Source organism: Scylla paramamosain, chromosome 7, assembly GCF_035594125.1.
Source record: "Scylla paramamosain isolate STU-SP2022 chromosome 7, ASM3559412v1, whole genome shotgun sequence".
NCBI lineage: Eukaryota > Metazoa > Arthropoda > Malacostraca > Decapoda > Portunidae > Scylla > Scylla paramamosain.
This window is the reverse complement of record NC_087157.1, coordinates 11182209-11198248: the sequence shown is the minus strand read 5'-3', so window position 1 is coordinate 11198248 and position 16040 is coordinate 11182209. Positions and strand designations below refer to the sequence as shown.

Below are 16040 nucleotides of genomic sequence, written 5' to 3'. Positions count from 1 at the left end.
TATCAAGAGCGTCATCAAGGTCCTTCAGGGGCGTTAGAGATCCTTTGTGTTCGGTTCGTATATGTCATTCACTTCCATCTCCTTCGTTACCTTGCTCTTCTTATCCCCGCCCCGCCCCGCTAACTCTTATCAGTCACCATTTTATCGCCTTTCACTTCATTTCATATATTTTCTTTTTGTCATTATTCTCTTTTGCTTCACGTATTTCTATCTTATTTTTCCAGGTATTACAGTTTTATCTTTCCTTCCTCTTTCTTCTCCATCCCTTCACTCACTTTTTTTTCTCAAAACCACTATCAGTTCCTCCTCCTCCTCCTCCTCCTCCTCCTCCTCCTCCTCCTCCTCCTCCTCCTCCTCCTCCTCCTTCTCTTAGCCCCTCCGCACCATCATAAACCACCAGAAGGCGCCACTCATCCACCAAGCATTATAATACATTATCGTGTAGAATACGTTCATGACTCCTTATCTGCACCTCATGCCGCCCACAGACACCTCATCTCCCCTCCACCTCCTTCCTTCATCTAAAAAAAAACCCTCTAGTGTTTTTCAGATTATTTGTTTTAAGTCTTAATTTTCTCTCTCTCTCTCTCTCTCTCTCTCTCTCTCTCTCTCTCTCTCTCTCTCTCTCTCTCTCTCTCTCTCTCTCTCTCTCTCTCTCTCTCTCTCTGCTCGTCCCCTCACTTCTTCCTCTCATCTCCAACACCTCTCTCATTCGCTTCTTTTTTCATCCCCTTCTCGATTTTCAGCCCCACCCCTCTTCTCCCTCCTCTTCTCTTCCCCTATTCAGAGTCTTACTTAAATGTCAACCCCTCTCTCTCTCTCTCTCTCTCTCTCTCTCTCTCTCTCTCTCTCTCTCTCTCTCTCTCTCTCTCTCTCAGACAAAAATATCCTGGATTAACCCAAACACACATTATTCCAAGTGGGTCTGTTAATCGCCGGCTGAAGTTAATGGGTAGTTATTATGATGGTTTAATGGCGCGCTTATTTTAGATTAGAAGAGGATTTTTTTCGGTTGTTTTATTGATTATGGCGCCGCTCTGCTTCCTCCTCCTCCTCCTCTGCTTCTTTCTCATCCTCCCTTCGTTCTTTTTATCAGTCTCATTCCCCTTCTTCTTTATCGGTTTTGTTTATTTCACGCGTCATTTATCATCGTGGGTTGGACTTTAGGGAGGAAGGAACTGTGTGTGTGTGTGTGTGTGTGTGTGTGTGTGTGTGTGTGTGTGTGTGTGTGTGTGTGTGTGTGTGTGTGTGTGTGTGTGTGTGTGTGTGTGTGTGTGTGTGTGTGTTGGTTCGCCATAACTCGCACCGCTGACTCCGTGAATAACAGACACAGACAGACGTTCATGGGTCATTTACGATTCTCTGGACCTTTATTGTAAAAAGGTAACAGGAAATAAAAGGAAAATAAAAAGGAAACTGGACGGATACCAGATTTCCTTTTCCTTGTGTTCCTTCCTCCTCCTCCTCCTCCTCCTCCTCCTCCTCCTCCTCCTCCTCCTCCTCCTCCTCCTCCTCCTCCTCCTCCTCCTCCTCCTCCTCCTCGCCTACCTTCCCTAACCTAACCTGACGTACCAGCGTAACATAATAAAGAATGACATTACTTTACTTTTCCTTACTTTAACTTATTTTGCCTTCCCTTTCCTCCCCTTCCCTCACCTTCTCTTCTCTTCCCTTCCCTTTCCCTTCCTATATGTTACCTTACCTTACCTTACCTTACCTAACCAAACTTTATCTTACTAAACCTTATTTCATCTTACTTTACCTAACTTAACCATACTTGTACCTAACTTCCCCATACTTTACCATCCCTTGGCTAACCTAACAATACCAAACCTTATCTAATCAAACCCAGCCTTACCTTAACCTAACCTAACCTTACGTAACTTAACCTAACCTAACTTAACCTAACCCAGCCTTACCTTAACCTAACCTAACCTACCTTTCTACTGTTCATCCTTCTTTACCTACACATCTACCTTGCACCTCATTACCTGCCTCCTCACCTCTCCTCTTCCTACATCCACAATCTTCCTCCCTCCACCTTCCTCTTGTTCTTTCCTTCAATTCACACCCTTCATACCCCCTCAACCTTTTCTACTTACTTGCCTACTTACCTAACTCCTCTTTCCTCCCTCCCCTTCCATTTTCTATCCTTCTCTCAGGCTTATCCCTCGTGGCACCTCCCCCCTCCTCCTCACAAGTCACTCTCCCTTCGTTCACTTTCTTTTCCCTCCAGCAGTCGACCTTCGCAATGGAGCTGTGGCGTTGAATATACAATTAGGCTTCCGTTTTCCTCCTCCTCCTTCTCCTCCTCCACCTCCTCCTCATCTTCTCTTCTCTTCTCTTCTTGTTCTCTTTCTCCTCATCCACCTTCTTTTTTCTAGTTTAAAGGATTATTTTCAGGCATTAAGTGTTCAGAAGTTATTCGGATTTACGTTTTCTGTTTCAAGGGCGAAAGAAAACGGGTGGTAGATTGCCTACATTTCTTGTTTTCTTTATTTTTTTTTTCTTTTCGTCTCTATGTTTGTTTTATTGCCTTCCTTTTTCTGTTTTTCTCTCGCCTCTTTTTTTCCTCTCTCTCTCTCTTTAGTTATCGCTGTCTCCCTTGCCGTGGTTTTCTACAAGTCTGTTTCTTTTTCTATATTGTTTTTATTTACTCATTCTCTCATTTTCCAATTCCCGTTCCTCTTCCTCCCTTTCTTTCTCGTATTTCTTTTTCCTTTCCTCTCTCCTTTTCCTTTCCTGGTCTATCTTTTATTTGCCTCTCTCTCTCTCTCTCTCTCTCTCTCTCTCTCTCTCTCTCTCTCTCTCTCTCTCTCTCTCTCTCTCTCTCTCTCTCTCTCTCTCGTCCTTTCGTTCTTTCTTCTTCGCACCATTTGCTTCTGCCCTCCTCTTCCTCTCCCTCACTTCCCTTCTCTCCTCTCTCTCATACGATATTCAGTAATTTCCCCTTCTTCTTCCTTCCTCGTACCCCTCCTCCTCCTCTTCTCCCAGTCTTCAGTTTCCTTCCCTATTCTTATAAGCATGCATGTACTCTTCTTCCTCTCCCACAGTCACAAAATGCTTATACCTATCCACAATGCCTCCTCTTCGTCTGCTTCAAGATATCTTTTATGCCTCCCTGTTCTATGTATTTCTGCTTCTCTCGACTTTCTTATTTCTGTCTTCCCTTGGAGTGAATTGTGCGAAGAATGCTAGATTACTTATTTATTTGTCTTGTTATATATCAAGATTTCGATATGCGAGGGCAACGAAATGCCCATGAAAAGAAAAAGAAAAGCAAAGTAAAATCATCTTGACAAACTAATGAGAGATAATAAAATTGTAAATAAAAAAGACAACACCAATGATGATCTACTACTACTACTACTACTACTACTACTACTTCTACACTAACAACAATAATAAACCCAACCTCACCATCCTAGTTACGTCATCAACAACTTAAATAACAGTGCCACGGGGTTCCTTCTTAAACATCGTCCTGCTGCTGCTCCTCCTCCTCCTTATCTGTTGACGAAGAGCAAACAGATCAACGCAAACAACAAACAGGAGGCGCGTGCCATTCCCAGGACGAAGAAGAGGAGGAGGAGGAGGAGGAGGAGGAGGACAAAAGACGACACACAGAATCAACAAAAAAATAAAGCCGCCACAATAACCAAACAAGCCAAAGAAAGGGAGAAGGATGGAGTCAACACCTTTAGGAACGCCACACAGTACACGGCTTGAGTCTCCACTGTGGCAGGGAGGATAAAGGCCAGGAGGAGGACTTGCCGCCGCGGTGTTTGACGGCGACACAGAGAGCTAAAAGAGGCAGCGCCGGGTGACAGTACAAAGCGATGGAGGGGGAAGGGAAGAAAGGAAAGGAGAAAAGGGAGTGTGGCAAGAATGAAACGTGAAAAAAAGGAAAGGTTGACGGGGTTGAGAGGATGGGTGGGTGGGGAATGGGGAGGATCTTGTGTGTGTGTGTGTGTGTGTGTGTGTGTGTGTGTGTGTGTGTGTGTGTGTGTGTGTGTGTGTGTGTGTGTGTGTGTGTGTGTGTGTGTGTGTGTGTGTGTGTGTGTGTGTGTGTGTGTGTGTGTGTGTGTGTGTGTCGTAGGTAAGTAGATCTAACTTGACTAAGGGAGTTACTCTTGCATTTAGTGGAAGAGTTTGGGCGTGGCGCGGGTGTGTGTGTGTGTGTGTGTGTGTGTGTGTGTGTGTGTGTGTGTGTGTGTGTGTGTGTGTGTGTGTGTGTGTGTGTGTGTGTGTGTGTGTGTGTGTGTGTGTGTGTGTGTGTGTGTGTGTGTGTGTGTTGATATTCTTCTTGTTATTGTTATTACTAGTGATGGTGGTGGTGGTGGTGGTGGTAGTGATGACGCTGCTGTTGCTGGGATGGTGTACAAAGGGCGTGGCTGAGGGTGAAGGGTGTGGCGAGGGGTGCGCTAGTGATGGTGATGGGGGGCGAGAGTTGTTGAGAGGCACTCGTTGCTGGGGTGGTACTAACAGGGCGTGGCAGGGCGGCATGGAGGCAGAAGGCAGGGGGGCAGGGGGTGAGGAGGTGTTGGCTGGGACGTGCTGTGTATCTCTGGCCAGACAAAAAGGCAAGGTAGAGGCTCTGACGGGAAATTCGGGGAAGCGCTAACTGCCTCTTCCTTCCCACTAAAGAGAAACGTAAAAGTTCCCAAGAATTCAACATTCCTTTTATTCCCGAGGTGCGGAGAAGACAAGAGTAATTTATGTTCAGTACTTATAGAGCTAAGAACAAAGACAAGTCTAACGTTAAAAAAGACACCCATATCCTCGTCATCTTCAGTCACGCATCCCTCCATTGCTCTGTGACTGTGAGGAAAAGAGCAATTCATCACCAGCACCTACAATACTAAAGCTAACGCTATGAAACCAACCTATACCTTCCCATACCCTTATTACTTCCGTCAACCAAGCATCCCTCCATCCTCTGTGACTGTGAAGACAAGAGCAATTCATCTCCAGTACCAATAGAGCGAAGAACAAAAGTAACTATAATTATATCGTTATAGAAACAACCTATACCTTCCCACACACTCCTCATCTTCTACAACCACGCATCCTACTTCTCTGGCTCTGAGAAATCAATAATAATTTATCTACAGTACTTAAAGACGTACGAACAAAAACAATACCAAGATTAACGTTATAAAATCATCTTGCACCTTTCCATACCTTCATTCCTTCTTCAGCCACGCATCCTTCAACCTCTATGACTCACGAAGCATCGAGGAACTGTTTCCCAGCCGCCCCGCCCTTAGCCATTCCTTCAGCTTAACCATAATGATCACATGTACAGGGAAGATCTTGTACAGAGACCAACACGAGCACCCGCCGCAAGTTACCGCCACGACTATGAACATGACTTGAGGCAAACCTGATGGCAACACATAAGCAACATAGGAACAGTGGTGGTGGTGGTGGTGGTACACAGTAGTAGTAGTTGTTGTAGTAGTAGTAGTAGTAGTAGTAGTAGTAGTAGTAATAGTAGTAGTAGTAGTGGTGGTGGTGGTGGTAGTGGTAGTGGTGGTGGTGGTGGCAGTGGTGGTGGTGGTGGTGGTGGTGGTGGTGGTGGTGGTGGTGGTGGTGGTGTGGTGGTGTGGTGGTAGTAGTAGTAGTAGTAGTAGTAGTAGTAGTAGTAGTAGTAGTAGTAGTAGTAGTAGTAGTAGTAGCAGTAGCAACAGCAGCAGCGAAAGGAGCAAGAAACCACCACCACCACCTCATCACACACACACACACACACACACACACACACACACACACACACACACACAACAGCAAACAAAATCAACAAAACACACATGCACCCACAAGAATAAGCCGATACCGCCTCTCAACGTTCTTTCTGGATCAACCTGCCACCCACCATCCAACCAACACACCTTCCCTGCACCACCCTCCCACCCTCCCAGCCTCCCAGCCTCCCAGCCAGCCAGCCAGGGACCCTTGTAGCATTCCCTCACCTTCCCTCGCCTTCTCTCGCCTCACCGCGCGCCCCGCCTCGCCTCGCCAGCCGCCAAGAGACCCAAGCATCTTCCTGGGCCCTGGATTTACTGGAACGAGAGCCATTTGAGCCCCAGCCAAGTCTTGTCTCGATGCACACCTGAGCGGCAGCACCCATTGCTGTCCAATGTCGCAGGTGTGTGTGTGTGTGTGTGTGTGTGTGTGTGTGTGTGTGTGTGTGTGTGTGTGTGTGTGTGTGTGTGTGTGTGTGTGTGTGTGTGTGTGTGTGTTCCCGATACAGAGTAGGGGGCAAAAGTTTCAAGGTGAGCAGCAAATGTTGGTGATTCTCCGAGTTTTTTTTTTTTTTTTTTATGAGGCGAGATTAGATTAGAGAAAAAAAATTGTGTTAATAAGAAAAGTAAATATGAGAGGAGAAAAAAAGTGGGGGAAAATGGAGAGAAAATGATACCAAAGCAGTGAAGAAGAAGAAGAAGAAGAAGAAGAAGAAGAAGAAGAAGAAGAAGAAGAAGAAGAAGAAGAAGAAGAAGAAGAAGAAGAAGAAGAAGAAGAAGGAAGAAAACGTTGAAGACAGACATAAAAAAAGACATCAACACAAAAATAACCCAAAATTCACAACACACACACACACACACACACACACACACACACACACACACACACACACACACACACACACACACACACACACACACACACACACACACACACACACACCCTCGCTAAAAGAAAGATGATGTTTGATGTTGCCTCTGCCTGCTCCTTTGCGTCACACACCTGCAGCCACCGCATGTATACTTGATGACGCCCCTTATGTTCCTTCCTCTCTCTCTCTCTCTCTCTCTCTCTCTCTCTCTCTCTCTCTCTCTCTCTCTCTCTCTCTCTCTCTCTCTCTCTCTCTCTCTCTCTCTCTCTCTCTCTAACCTTTTCCTTTACCTTTCTTTCCCATCCTTACTTTAATATTTCCTCCCCGATTGCTTCCCTTATCTCTTCTCCACTCTCTCCTCCTTCACTTCATCACTCTTCCCTCTACTTCTCCCTCTCTCCCTCAAAAAGCCTCGTTGCAAATCCCAAAAACACGTCAGGAGTTCCTCTCTTCATCCCTCACTCTTCTCTCTCTTCATCTCTCTCCCTCTCTCCTCGGCTCTGCTCGCTCACTTTCACCCTCCGCTCCCTTCGTTTCTCCTCATACTCGGTCCCTCTCCTCATAAATAATGGAATAACCTTTTGGCATTCATGTTGGCTGAAGGGAGGGAGATCAGTGAGTGAGGGGAGTGAGTGAGGGGTGACGGAGGCAGGGAGGTAAGCTGCAAGGAGTTTTGGTGCATGGATGAGAGAGAGGGAGAGTAAGAGAGAGAGAGGCTGAAAGTGCAAGCAAACGAGATTGGATGCGGATAGATAGGAAAGTGGAAGAGTGGAGTACATGTGAGATAAGGAGGTAATATTTTAAACTGCAAGTGAGATGGAGGAGGAGTGAAAGTTGGCATTGAAATAGGAGAGAGGTATCGGAATAGGACAGGAAAGTGGGAAGAAGTGGAGTAAAGGTGAAATGGATCTTTACAGTTATAAGGGAAGGTGGAATTTACGAGGAAACAAGTGGCGAGAGGAGAAAAAAATGAATAAAGTGTAGATGATAATATGGAGTAGTAGTTTTTTTGAGTTGTAAAGAGATAGGAAGATGGAAGATGGAAGGAGAATAGATGAAGTGAATTTTTAGAACTAAGTAAGGCATGAGGAGATAAAAAGTGTGAGAGATAAAAAAAAATGAAAAATAATGGGCGATAAAAGGGAAGGAACCAAAGTTGTGGGTAAGTAACATAAAAAGAAGAAAAAGGAAAGGGGAAAAAGATAAGATGAATACATACGAGATAAAAGAGATGGAGAGAGGAAAGAGAAAACAACGAGAGAGAAGTAAGAAAAACATAAGAAAAGAAAAAGAAGCTAAGACTTGGAAATACACATGAAGGTAGAAGAGAGAAAGAAAGGAGGTGAAGATATGAAAACTTATAGATACAGAACAGCTGGTAAGAAAAGAAGGCAGGGAAAAGGAAGGGAAATAAAGGAAAGATAACAACAGGGTGAATTGCAAATGCTAAAATTACGACAGAGAGAGAGAGAGAGAGAGAGAGAGAGAGAGAGAGAGAGAGAGAGAGAGAGAGAGAGAGAGAGAGAGAGAGAGAGAGAGAGAGAGAGAGAGACTACCCTTCTTACCAAAAACTATCATACAATATCGAGCCCACAACCTCTGAACCACCAGGCAAATACCCTACCAGAGAACCACCCGGGGCTGGAAATTACATGGAAATGGGGAGAGAGGGAGAGAGGGAGAGAGAAAGGGGGAGTGAGGTGATGCTTGGAGGAATTAAAGGGGGCTTGACTAGAGGAGACTGGAATGGGTCTTAAGTGGAGTACCGGAAGTGACGCGGCGAGAGAAAGGTACTGGAATGGCTACTGGAATAGGTACTGCTGGGAATGGGACTAGCCTGGAATGGTGTCCTGGGGCTTGGGGGAGGTATTACGAGAAGTACATGGGAGTATATGGGATGAGAGAGAGAGAGAGAGAGAGAGAGAGAGAGAGAGAGAGAGAGAGAGAGAGAGAGAGAGAGAGAGAGAGAGAGAGAGAGAGAGAGAGAGAGAGAGAGAGAGAGAGAGAGAGAGAGAGAGAGAGAGAGAGAGAGAAATAAAGGTAAGAAAGTATTGGAGAACAGGAGGGAAGTTAGGTTACGTCAGATTAGGTTAGGATAGGTTAGGTTAGGTTAGGTTAGGTTAGGTTAGGTTAGGTTAGGTTACGTCGGGTTAAATTAGATTAGGATAGGCTACGTTAGATTAGCTTAGGTTAGACTACGTTAGATCAAGTTACGTTAGGTCAGATTAGTTAGGTTAAGTTAAGTTAGTCTACGTTAGGATAAGTTAGAATACTCGTACGTTAGATTATGTTAGGCTAGGCTTAGCTTAGAGCATAATAAAAAAAAAATTAAAAATACATATTTTAGTGATAGAGGAAAGATCTGTAAGAAAGGAGCCGGTCGAAGGGAGAGAGAGAGAGAGAGAGAGAGAGGAATGAACGTGAGGGAATGGGAAGGAAAGAAAACTGGGGATGTATTTCGAGAAGTAAAGGAGGGTAGGGTAAGAGGGGAGAGGGAAGGAGGGATGATGTCTGGAAGGTAAAGGGAGGCTAGGGAGAGTTTGGGGAGGCAAGGAAAGAGGGGAAGGGAGCAAGGAGAACATGGAAAGGAGGTTAGGGAGGTTAGGAAGGGGGTTTTGGGGGGAATAAGGGAAGAGGGGGAAGGGGTGTCAAGAGAAAAGATTGATAAGAACGGAGACGGTTGTGGGGAGGTGGAGGGGAGTAAACACGAGGGGATGGAAGGGAAGGAAGGCTGGGGAGGGGTTTTGGGGAGTAAGGGAAGAGGGGGAGGGTAGGAAGGGGGTGTCATGAGAGGGTTATGAAGCGGGGAAAGTGGTTTTGAGAAGGTAGGAATATTTCATCACCATTCTTCTCCCTCTTGCCGGCGGCTCACGAAAGGAATAATTGACACGCGCTGGAATCTCTCTCTCTCTCTCTCTCTCTCTCTCTCTCTCTCTCTCTCTCTCTCTCTCTCTCTCTCTCTCTCTCTCTCTCTCTCACGTCTGGCAGCCAAGTCTTCCATAATTCCTCCTGCAGCGGCGGCGGCGGCGTGGGGCTAATAGTTGCCACAGAGAGAGGAGGGAAAAAGTTCGTACACGCCACAAATCCCTTTACATTCACGCTTGTTAGGGATGGAGAGTAGGAAGAGGAGGAGGAGGTAAATGTTGGGGAGGAAGTGAAGGGAGGTGTGGAGGAAACGTGGTGGTGAAGTGGAGAAGTGGAGGTAATGTTAGGTGATTTTTAATGTAATAGTATTTTTTTCTTTTTTATTACTACTACTACTACTACTACTACTACTACTACTATTTCAGGTTGTTTATCATCTATTACTTCTACTTCTCCTCGTCCTCTTCCATATGCTCCTCTTCTTTTTTTTTCCTCCTTCTCCTCCTCTTCCTATACAATCCTACATCACTTTAATTTTTTTGTAGTTAATCATTAAAAAAATAAATAAATAAATAAATCACTGTAAGGGCCAACAAGTTTGTTCTTATAGTTCTTCCTTTGTATCCCTCCTCCTCCTCCTCCTCCTCTTCCTTCTCCTCCTCCTCCTCCTCCTCCTCCTCCTCCTCCTCCTCCTCCTCCTCCTCCTCCTTGTACATATTTTACAGCTGCCATGATGAACGTAACAACTCACTTTCAATATTACATGCACTATTCCTTATATGTATGTGGAATTTAAGGATTTAACGATTACTACTTCTACTACTACTAATACTAATACTAATACTCTCTCTCTCTCTCTCTCTCTCTCTCTCTCTCTCTCTCTCTCTCTCTCTCCTCTCTCTCTCTCTCTCTCTCTCTCTAATGATTTTCAGATGCATTAATTCACTTGAAAAACACTAGACTGACGTGTGGTTTTAGAGAGAGAGAGAGAGAGAGAGAGAGAGAGAGAGAGAGAGAGAGAGAGAGAGAGAGAGAGAGAGAGAGAGAGAGAGAGAGAGAGAGGGTCAGGAAGAGAAACAACGAAACAAGGAAAGGAAAACAGAAAGAGATGGGGGAGAAGGAGAGAGAAAGGGATGAAGTCAGACATGAGAAAGGGAAGAAGGGGACGGAGAGAGAGAGAGAGAGAGAGAGAGAGAGAGAGAGAGAGAGAGAGAGAGAGAGAGAGAGAGAGAGAGAGAGAGAGAGAGAGAGAGAGAGAGAGAGAGAGAGAGAGAGAGAAAGAGAGAGAGAGAGAGGGAAGGGAAGGAGGGGAAGGAGGAGGAACAAAGGCAAGGGAACGATACAAAAGGGAAGTGAAGGAGAGATTGAAGCCTGAAAGGAGAGACAGAGAGACGAGGTGGAGATGAGAGGGAGGAGACACATGCCATTGGAGACAGAGAAAACACACACACACACACACACACACACACACACACACACACACACACACACACACGCCAGCAGCTCCTTTCCGACTAATATCACTCATCCTTATTCATAATGCTATCTAATCTTCTCATAAAACTTTTACTTTCATCTATTCACGCTTTCCATATCTAGTCTTACGTTCCCTCTGCTTATCTTTTTGAATACATCACTGATCTATCTTTGGACTTACTGCTGTACGAGTCTAGGAGTGGAATGCATTACGGAAGTGGTTAAGATAAAACATGAGATGGTTTAGTCACGCAGTAAGAAGAGAAGACCAGGAGCCGATTGAAAGAGCCTGAAGAAAAGTAGTTGGGGGAAGAAGATCGAGGGAAAGACAGAGAGTGGGACGGAGGGATGGAATTGTGGTAGAACTGTAAAGGATGGGAGTCACAGAGGAAGATGCAAGGGACAGAAACAACTGGAGGAGACTCGTTCATGGCGCCAACCCCTAAATTTGGGAAAGGAAAAGAAGATTCACATTAAGAACATGGAGTAATTGTATCCATAGTCGTAACCTAAGCTCGAGTCCCGCTGAAACCTGGCCATCCAAGTTATTGCCGAGTGGACGAAGAATACCCACATGTTTCCTGTCAGTCTTATCTTCAACCGTGACTGCACCGGGAGCTCTGAGGGGTGAGGGATGAGGGGGAGGTGGGTCGACCAGCCAAGCCTTCATGAATGTAAGACAATGAGTATCTTGAGTCTTCGAAAGAGTTGTAGCAGTACTGCCTACCAACATTTTAGTCCGAGAATATTATAAAGGAAATATAAAACAAACAGAAATAGGTAAATAAGTAAATGGAATGAATGATGATAACAACAACAACAACAACAACAACAACAACAACAATAATAATAATAATAATAATAATAATAATAATAATAATAATAATAATAATAATAACAATAACAACTACCTTAATAAACAAATAAATAAACTAATCCAGATTCGATAATTCATACAGATTTCACTACCATATCTATTTCTGCCTAAAACCCACGTCTTTTTATGTCCAGATACTAATGAATGTTTAATAATTGCATCCTTACTTAATGGCATCTCTTTCATTCCTATCAGCTCCCTCTCCACCCAGCAACTAATCCGCCTGTGGAATCAGTGTTTAATTCGTGGTGTAATTCAGTATAACCTTCCATTATGTTTCTCCGCCCACCACTGCAGGGTGATGAATCTCTCTCTCTCTCTCTCTCTCTCTCTCTCTCTCTCTCTCTCTCTCTCTCTCTCTCTCTCTCTCTCTCTCCTTGTTTCTTCTCGTATTTCTTTTAGGGAACATTATTAAAAGCGGTCATTTTTTGAGCCATTTTTCACCTAAATTGGTCTCCTTGACGCGTGCAAGATAATAATAAGGTAAAATACAACAAAACAATAATAAAAGAGAATATGTCACGTAAAAAAAAAACAATACTAAAACAAAATAAAATAATAAGAAATCAGTAAATAATAAAAGACAAATCATACCCTCGATTCATCAACACGTAAAAACAAATAAATAAATAGACCAACAGAGAAATTAATAAATAAACAAACAAATCAACAAATGAATAAATAAATAGATAAAAACAAAACAATCCTCCACTCTCACAGGGCTACCAATCCCCACTCTCACAGGGCTACCAACCCTCCATTCTCACAGGGCTACCAATCCTCCACTCTCACAGGGCTACCAATCCTCCCCTCTCACAGGGCTACCAATCCTCCACTCTCACAGGGCTACCAATCCTCCACTCTTACAGGGCCACCATTCCTCCACCTCCTCCACTTCACAGTTCCGTATAGAGGAGGACGCCGCTCGAGTATTGCTTCACCGTCTGAGTATTGACCTGCCATGCTGACCTCTCGACCTACATTCAGATTCTGGCCCTCCATTGCTCCTTTGCTCTGACCCTTAATGTGATACTCCCTAATTCACTCCCTTCACCTGCTTTCTTCATTACACACACACACACACACACACACACACACACAGTTGCACTTCATAATTCGAGGCAGCATCATTAGTATATTCATGTTATTCGTGTACCTAATTAAATGACGCGCCAACTCTCTAATCTTGTAAAAAAAATACGGCTTGGCACTTTCATTCCTTTTTAAATTAGTGATATTGCTACTGCGGGCGTATGTTTTTTTTTTTTTTTTATGTGTGTGTGTTAATTTCCATCGTGATTATGAATACACTCCTCGTCCGTCCACTTAATAGTCTCTCTCTCTCTCTCTCTCTCTCTCTCTCTCTCTCTCTCTCTCTCTCTCTCTCTCTCTCTCTCTCTCTCTCTCTCTGGCCCAGTCGCTGCATTGGTTTTTGACCATTCAATTAGTCAATCAAGCAATCAACTAACTATCACGCCTCGTCTTCCTGTTTTCTTTCCTTCATTCTCACTTGCACCCTCTTCCCTTCACTGCACTTCCTTATCTTCCTCGTTAGTCTCTGTATCTTCATTATCCCTTCTAAGCCCTTCCCTCTACGCCCCTATGTCTTCTGGTCTTCGTATCTTTCATTTAAGCCTTCATTTACCTACCTATCTTCCGTGTTAGTCCCTTCTTCTTTCTCTCTTAGCATTCTTTTGCATTATCTCTTCTATTTTTTTTCTTTTTATCTCAGTCTATCTTATCTTTTAGTATGTATTTCTGTCCTCCTTTCTACGCATCTGTTCTCTCCCTTTCTTCTATGTTAGTTTTCATGCTTCCCTTCTCCCTTCTAAGTACATAAGTCGTTCCCTACTTGAGCCTATCTTATCTTTTAGCCTATATTTATATCTTCTCTTTTTAACTCTTTCAGCAGCACCTTTTCTTCCCCTTCCGCGTCTCCAATCTCTCCCTCTCTCTCTCTCTCTCTCTTCTATGTTTTTTTTTTCCCTCCTATTTCCTTCCTCCCTCTCTCTCTCTCTTCTATGGTTTTCCTGACCCTCCCTACCTCCCTCAACCCGAGTTAAGAGCGCTGGGATAATCATATATTCCATTGAATCAAGTTATCCCTTTCCCCTTTGGTACTACACGCTGGAAGGAGCACACGACCTACCTTTAATCTTCCCTTTCATGCTTGTGTAACGCTGTGAGGGGCGCTAACATTTCAGACCGCCTGGACAAAGATGGAAGAATTGGGAAACGCTTGCTGCTGGGAAACTGAGGAGCGAAGAGCACTACTGTATTCTTGTGTTTGGACTTCTGTGTTCCTCGCTAGCTTGAAACTGGATTAGTATACTTCCTTGTTATATGTTTCCTAATACATCAAACGTAGTAGTAGTAGTAGTAGTAGTAGTAGTGGTGGTAGTACTAGTAGTAGTTTTATTAGTAGTAGTAGTAGTAGTAGTAGTAGTGGTAGTAGTAGTAGTAGTAGTAGTAGTAGTAGTAGTAGTAGTAGTAGTAGTAGTAGTAGTAGTAGTAGTAGTAGAAGTAGTATTTTAATTGAGTCTCTCCCTTGCACTTTCTCATTAAATTTTACGCTAAAAACAATTTGGAGAAGAGCACTTGAGTGGTTGGGCCGCGTGAAAGGAGCTTAAAAAAGACATCCAGACCTCAAGCCGCGGGTGTTATTGAAGGCGCAACACACACACACACACACACACACACACATCTTCCTCTCTCCCTTCCTCTCCCTATTAACCATTTTGTTTTCGCAACGTAATTATATATTGTCACTAACGGCATTTCGTGTGTGTGTGTGTGTGTGTGTGTGTGTGTGTGTGTGTGTGTGTGTGTGTGTGTGTGTGTGTGTGTGTGTGTGTGTGTGTGTGTGTGTGTGTGTTGCGTAATTCACCACGGTCTTAAGGTTTACGTGTCTGACTCGGGATCGCCAGCTCTGCCCTCGCGTGGAGCTCGAAGATCAAATAGTATAATACGATTACCCAGCAAGTCACACACCACTCTCGACGCCTCGGTGTGTTGGTAAGGTGGCAGCCATGCACCATTCGCGCTGTCTGGGCACTGAACTATAGATACGCCCTACATTGTGAAACGCTTTATTTTCAAGGGTCACAGAGATTATTAACCGGGTTCTCAAGAATGTTTCTCCTTTTAATAATGTAGAAATCTTGTTAATATGCAATTAGAACAGTAAAAACACTTTAAAACCCGTCACTTCAACTAGAGCATTTTGAAAGGAGTTGAGGCGCGGCGCAGAAGTGTTTCAGAATATAGTCCTACATGTTACAGAAATACTCAGGATGCACGCCAGGAAAGCTATATTTTCTGCCCGTGTTCTGATATTAAGAAACTTTCACAGCCTGACAAATATTTAGGATTAATACCCAAAGAATGTGCACTGATATTACATACTTCCTTCACAAAATGCGCTTGTCTTCCATAAATTCTTACCTCCGATATTATGGGAGACTCAACAAATCATCGGAAAAAATAGAGGCATTCTCACAGCATAACCAGCGTTCCTCGGAGTATAAAGACTGCTAGGGCAACTAGAGGATGCAGGAAAACAGCTTCCTGACAGTGTGCCTTCATCTGACTTGAGGCAACAAAAACGTGGATAAGTTTGCCTTTACAGCGGGGCCATGATGCACTTCCTCTACCACTGCTTTCCCAACTCTGGCTGCTGTGGGCCTCGGCGTTGTCCTGGTTGCCATGGTAACGATCGAGATTGGGAACCCAAACGATGGGGATCTTTAAGAATACGATTCGTTGCTCCGTACCATCGCAATCGTAGGGGCCGTCAACAGCATCCCATAAATGTTGGTGGTGAGGCGCGCGGGTGGGTTGACGTCCCGAGCCGCGAGGGGAGCCTGACTCGGCTAGCTGCGGCTTTCCTCGTTAGAATACTGCACACCGCTCGCCAGACACGGTGCACTGAGGTAAGGATCAGAGTTGTGAAGGCTGGCTGGCTGACTGACAGACAGTAATGTGGCGATGTTAGGAATGAACAAAATAAACTAGAATGTGTGTGTGTGTACTTCAATTAATAGAACTTCTCTTAAAAAAAAATAGTAACTTTCATAACTACAATAACAGTCTTACACCAGCACAAAGCAAAGAACAACGCTTAAAACAAAAATCAGAGATGAAACCCAAACACGTGGATGACCGGAAGAAGGCAAGCAAGTACCACCCTACCAGCGAGCAATGAAG

At 44.3% G+C, this 16040-nt stretch overlaps 1 protein-coding gene and 1 long non-coding RNA gene across 9 annotated transcripts in view; one reads left to right on the top strand and one right to left on the bottom strand.

The window, feature by feature from the left end:
* The window catches only part of LOC135101757 (nascent polypeptide-associated complex subunit alpha, muscle-specific form-like), a 190186-nt gene that overhangs the window by 148107 nt on the left and 26039 nt on the right, over positions 1–16040 (top strand). The gene's annotated exons all lie outside the window — the stretch shown is intronic.
* Positions 1–16040, bottom strand: part of LOC135101760 (uncharacterized) — a 62547-nt gene that overhangs the window by 37421 nt on the left and 9086 nt on the right. The gene's annotated exons all lie outside the window — the stretch shown is intronic.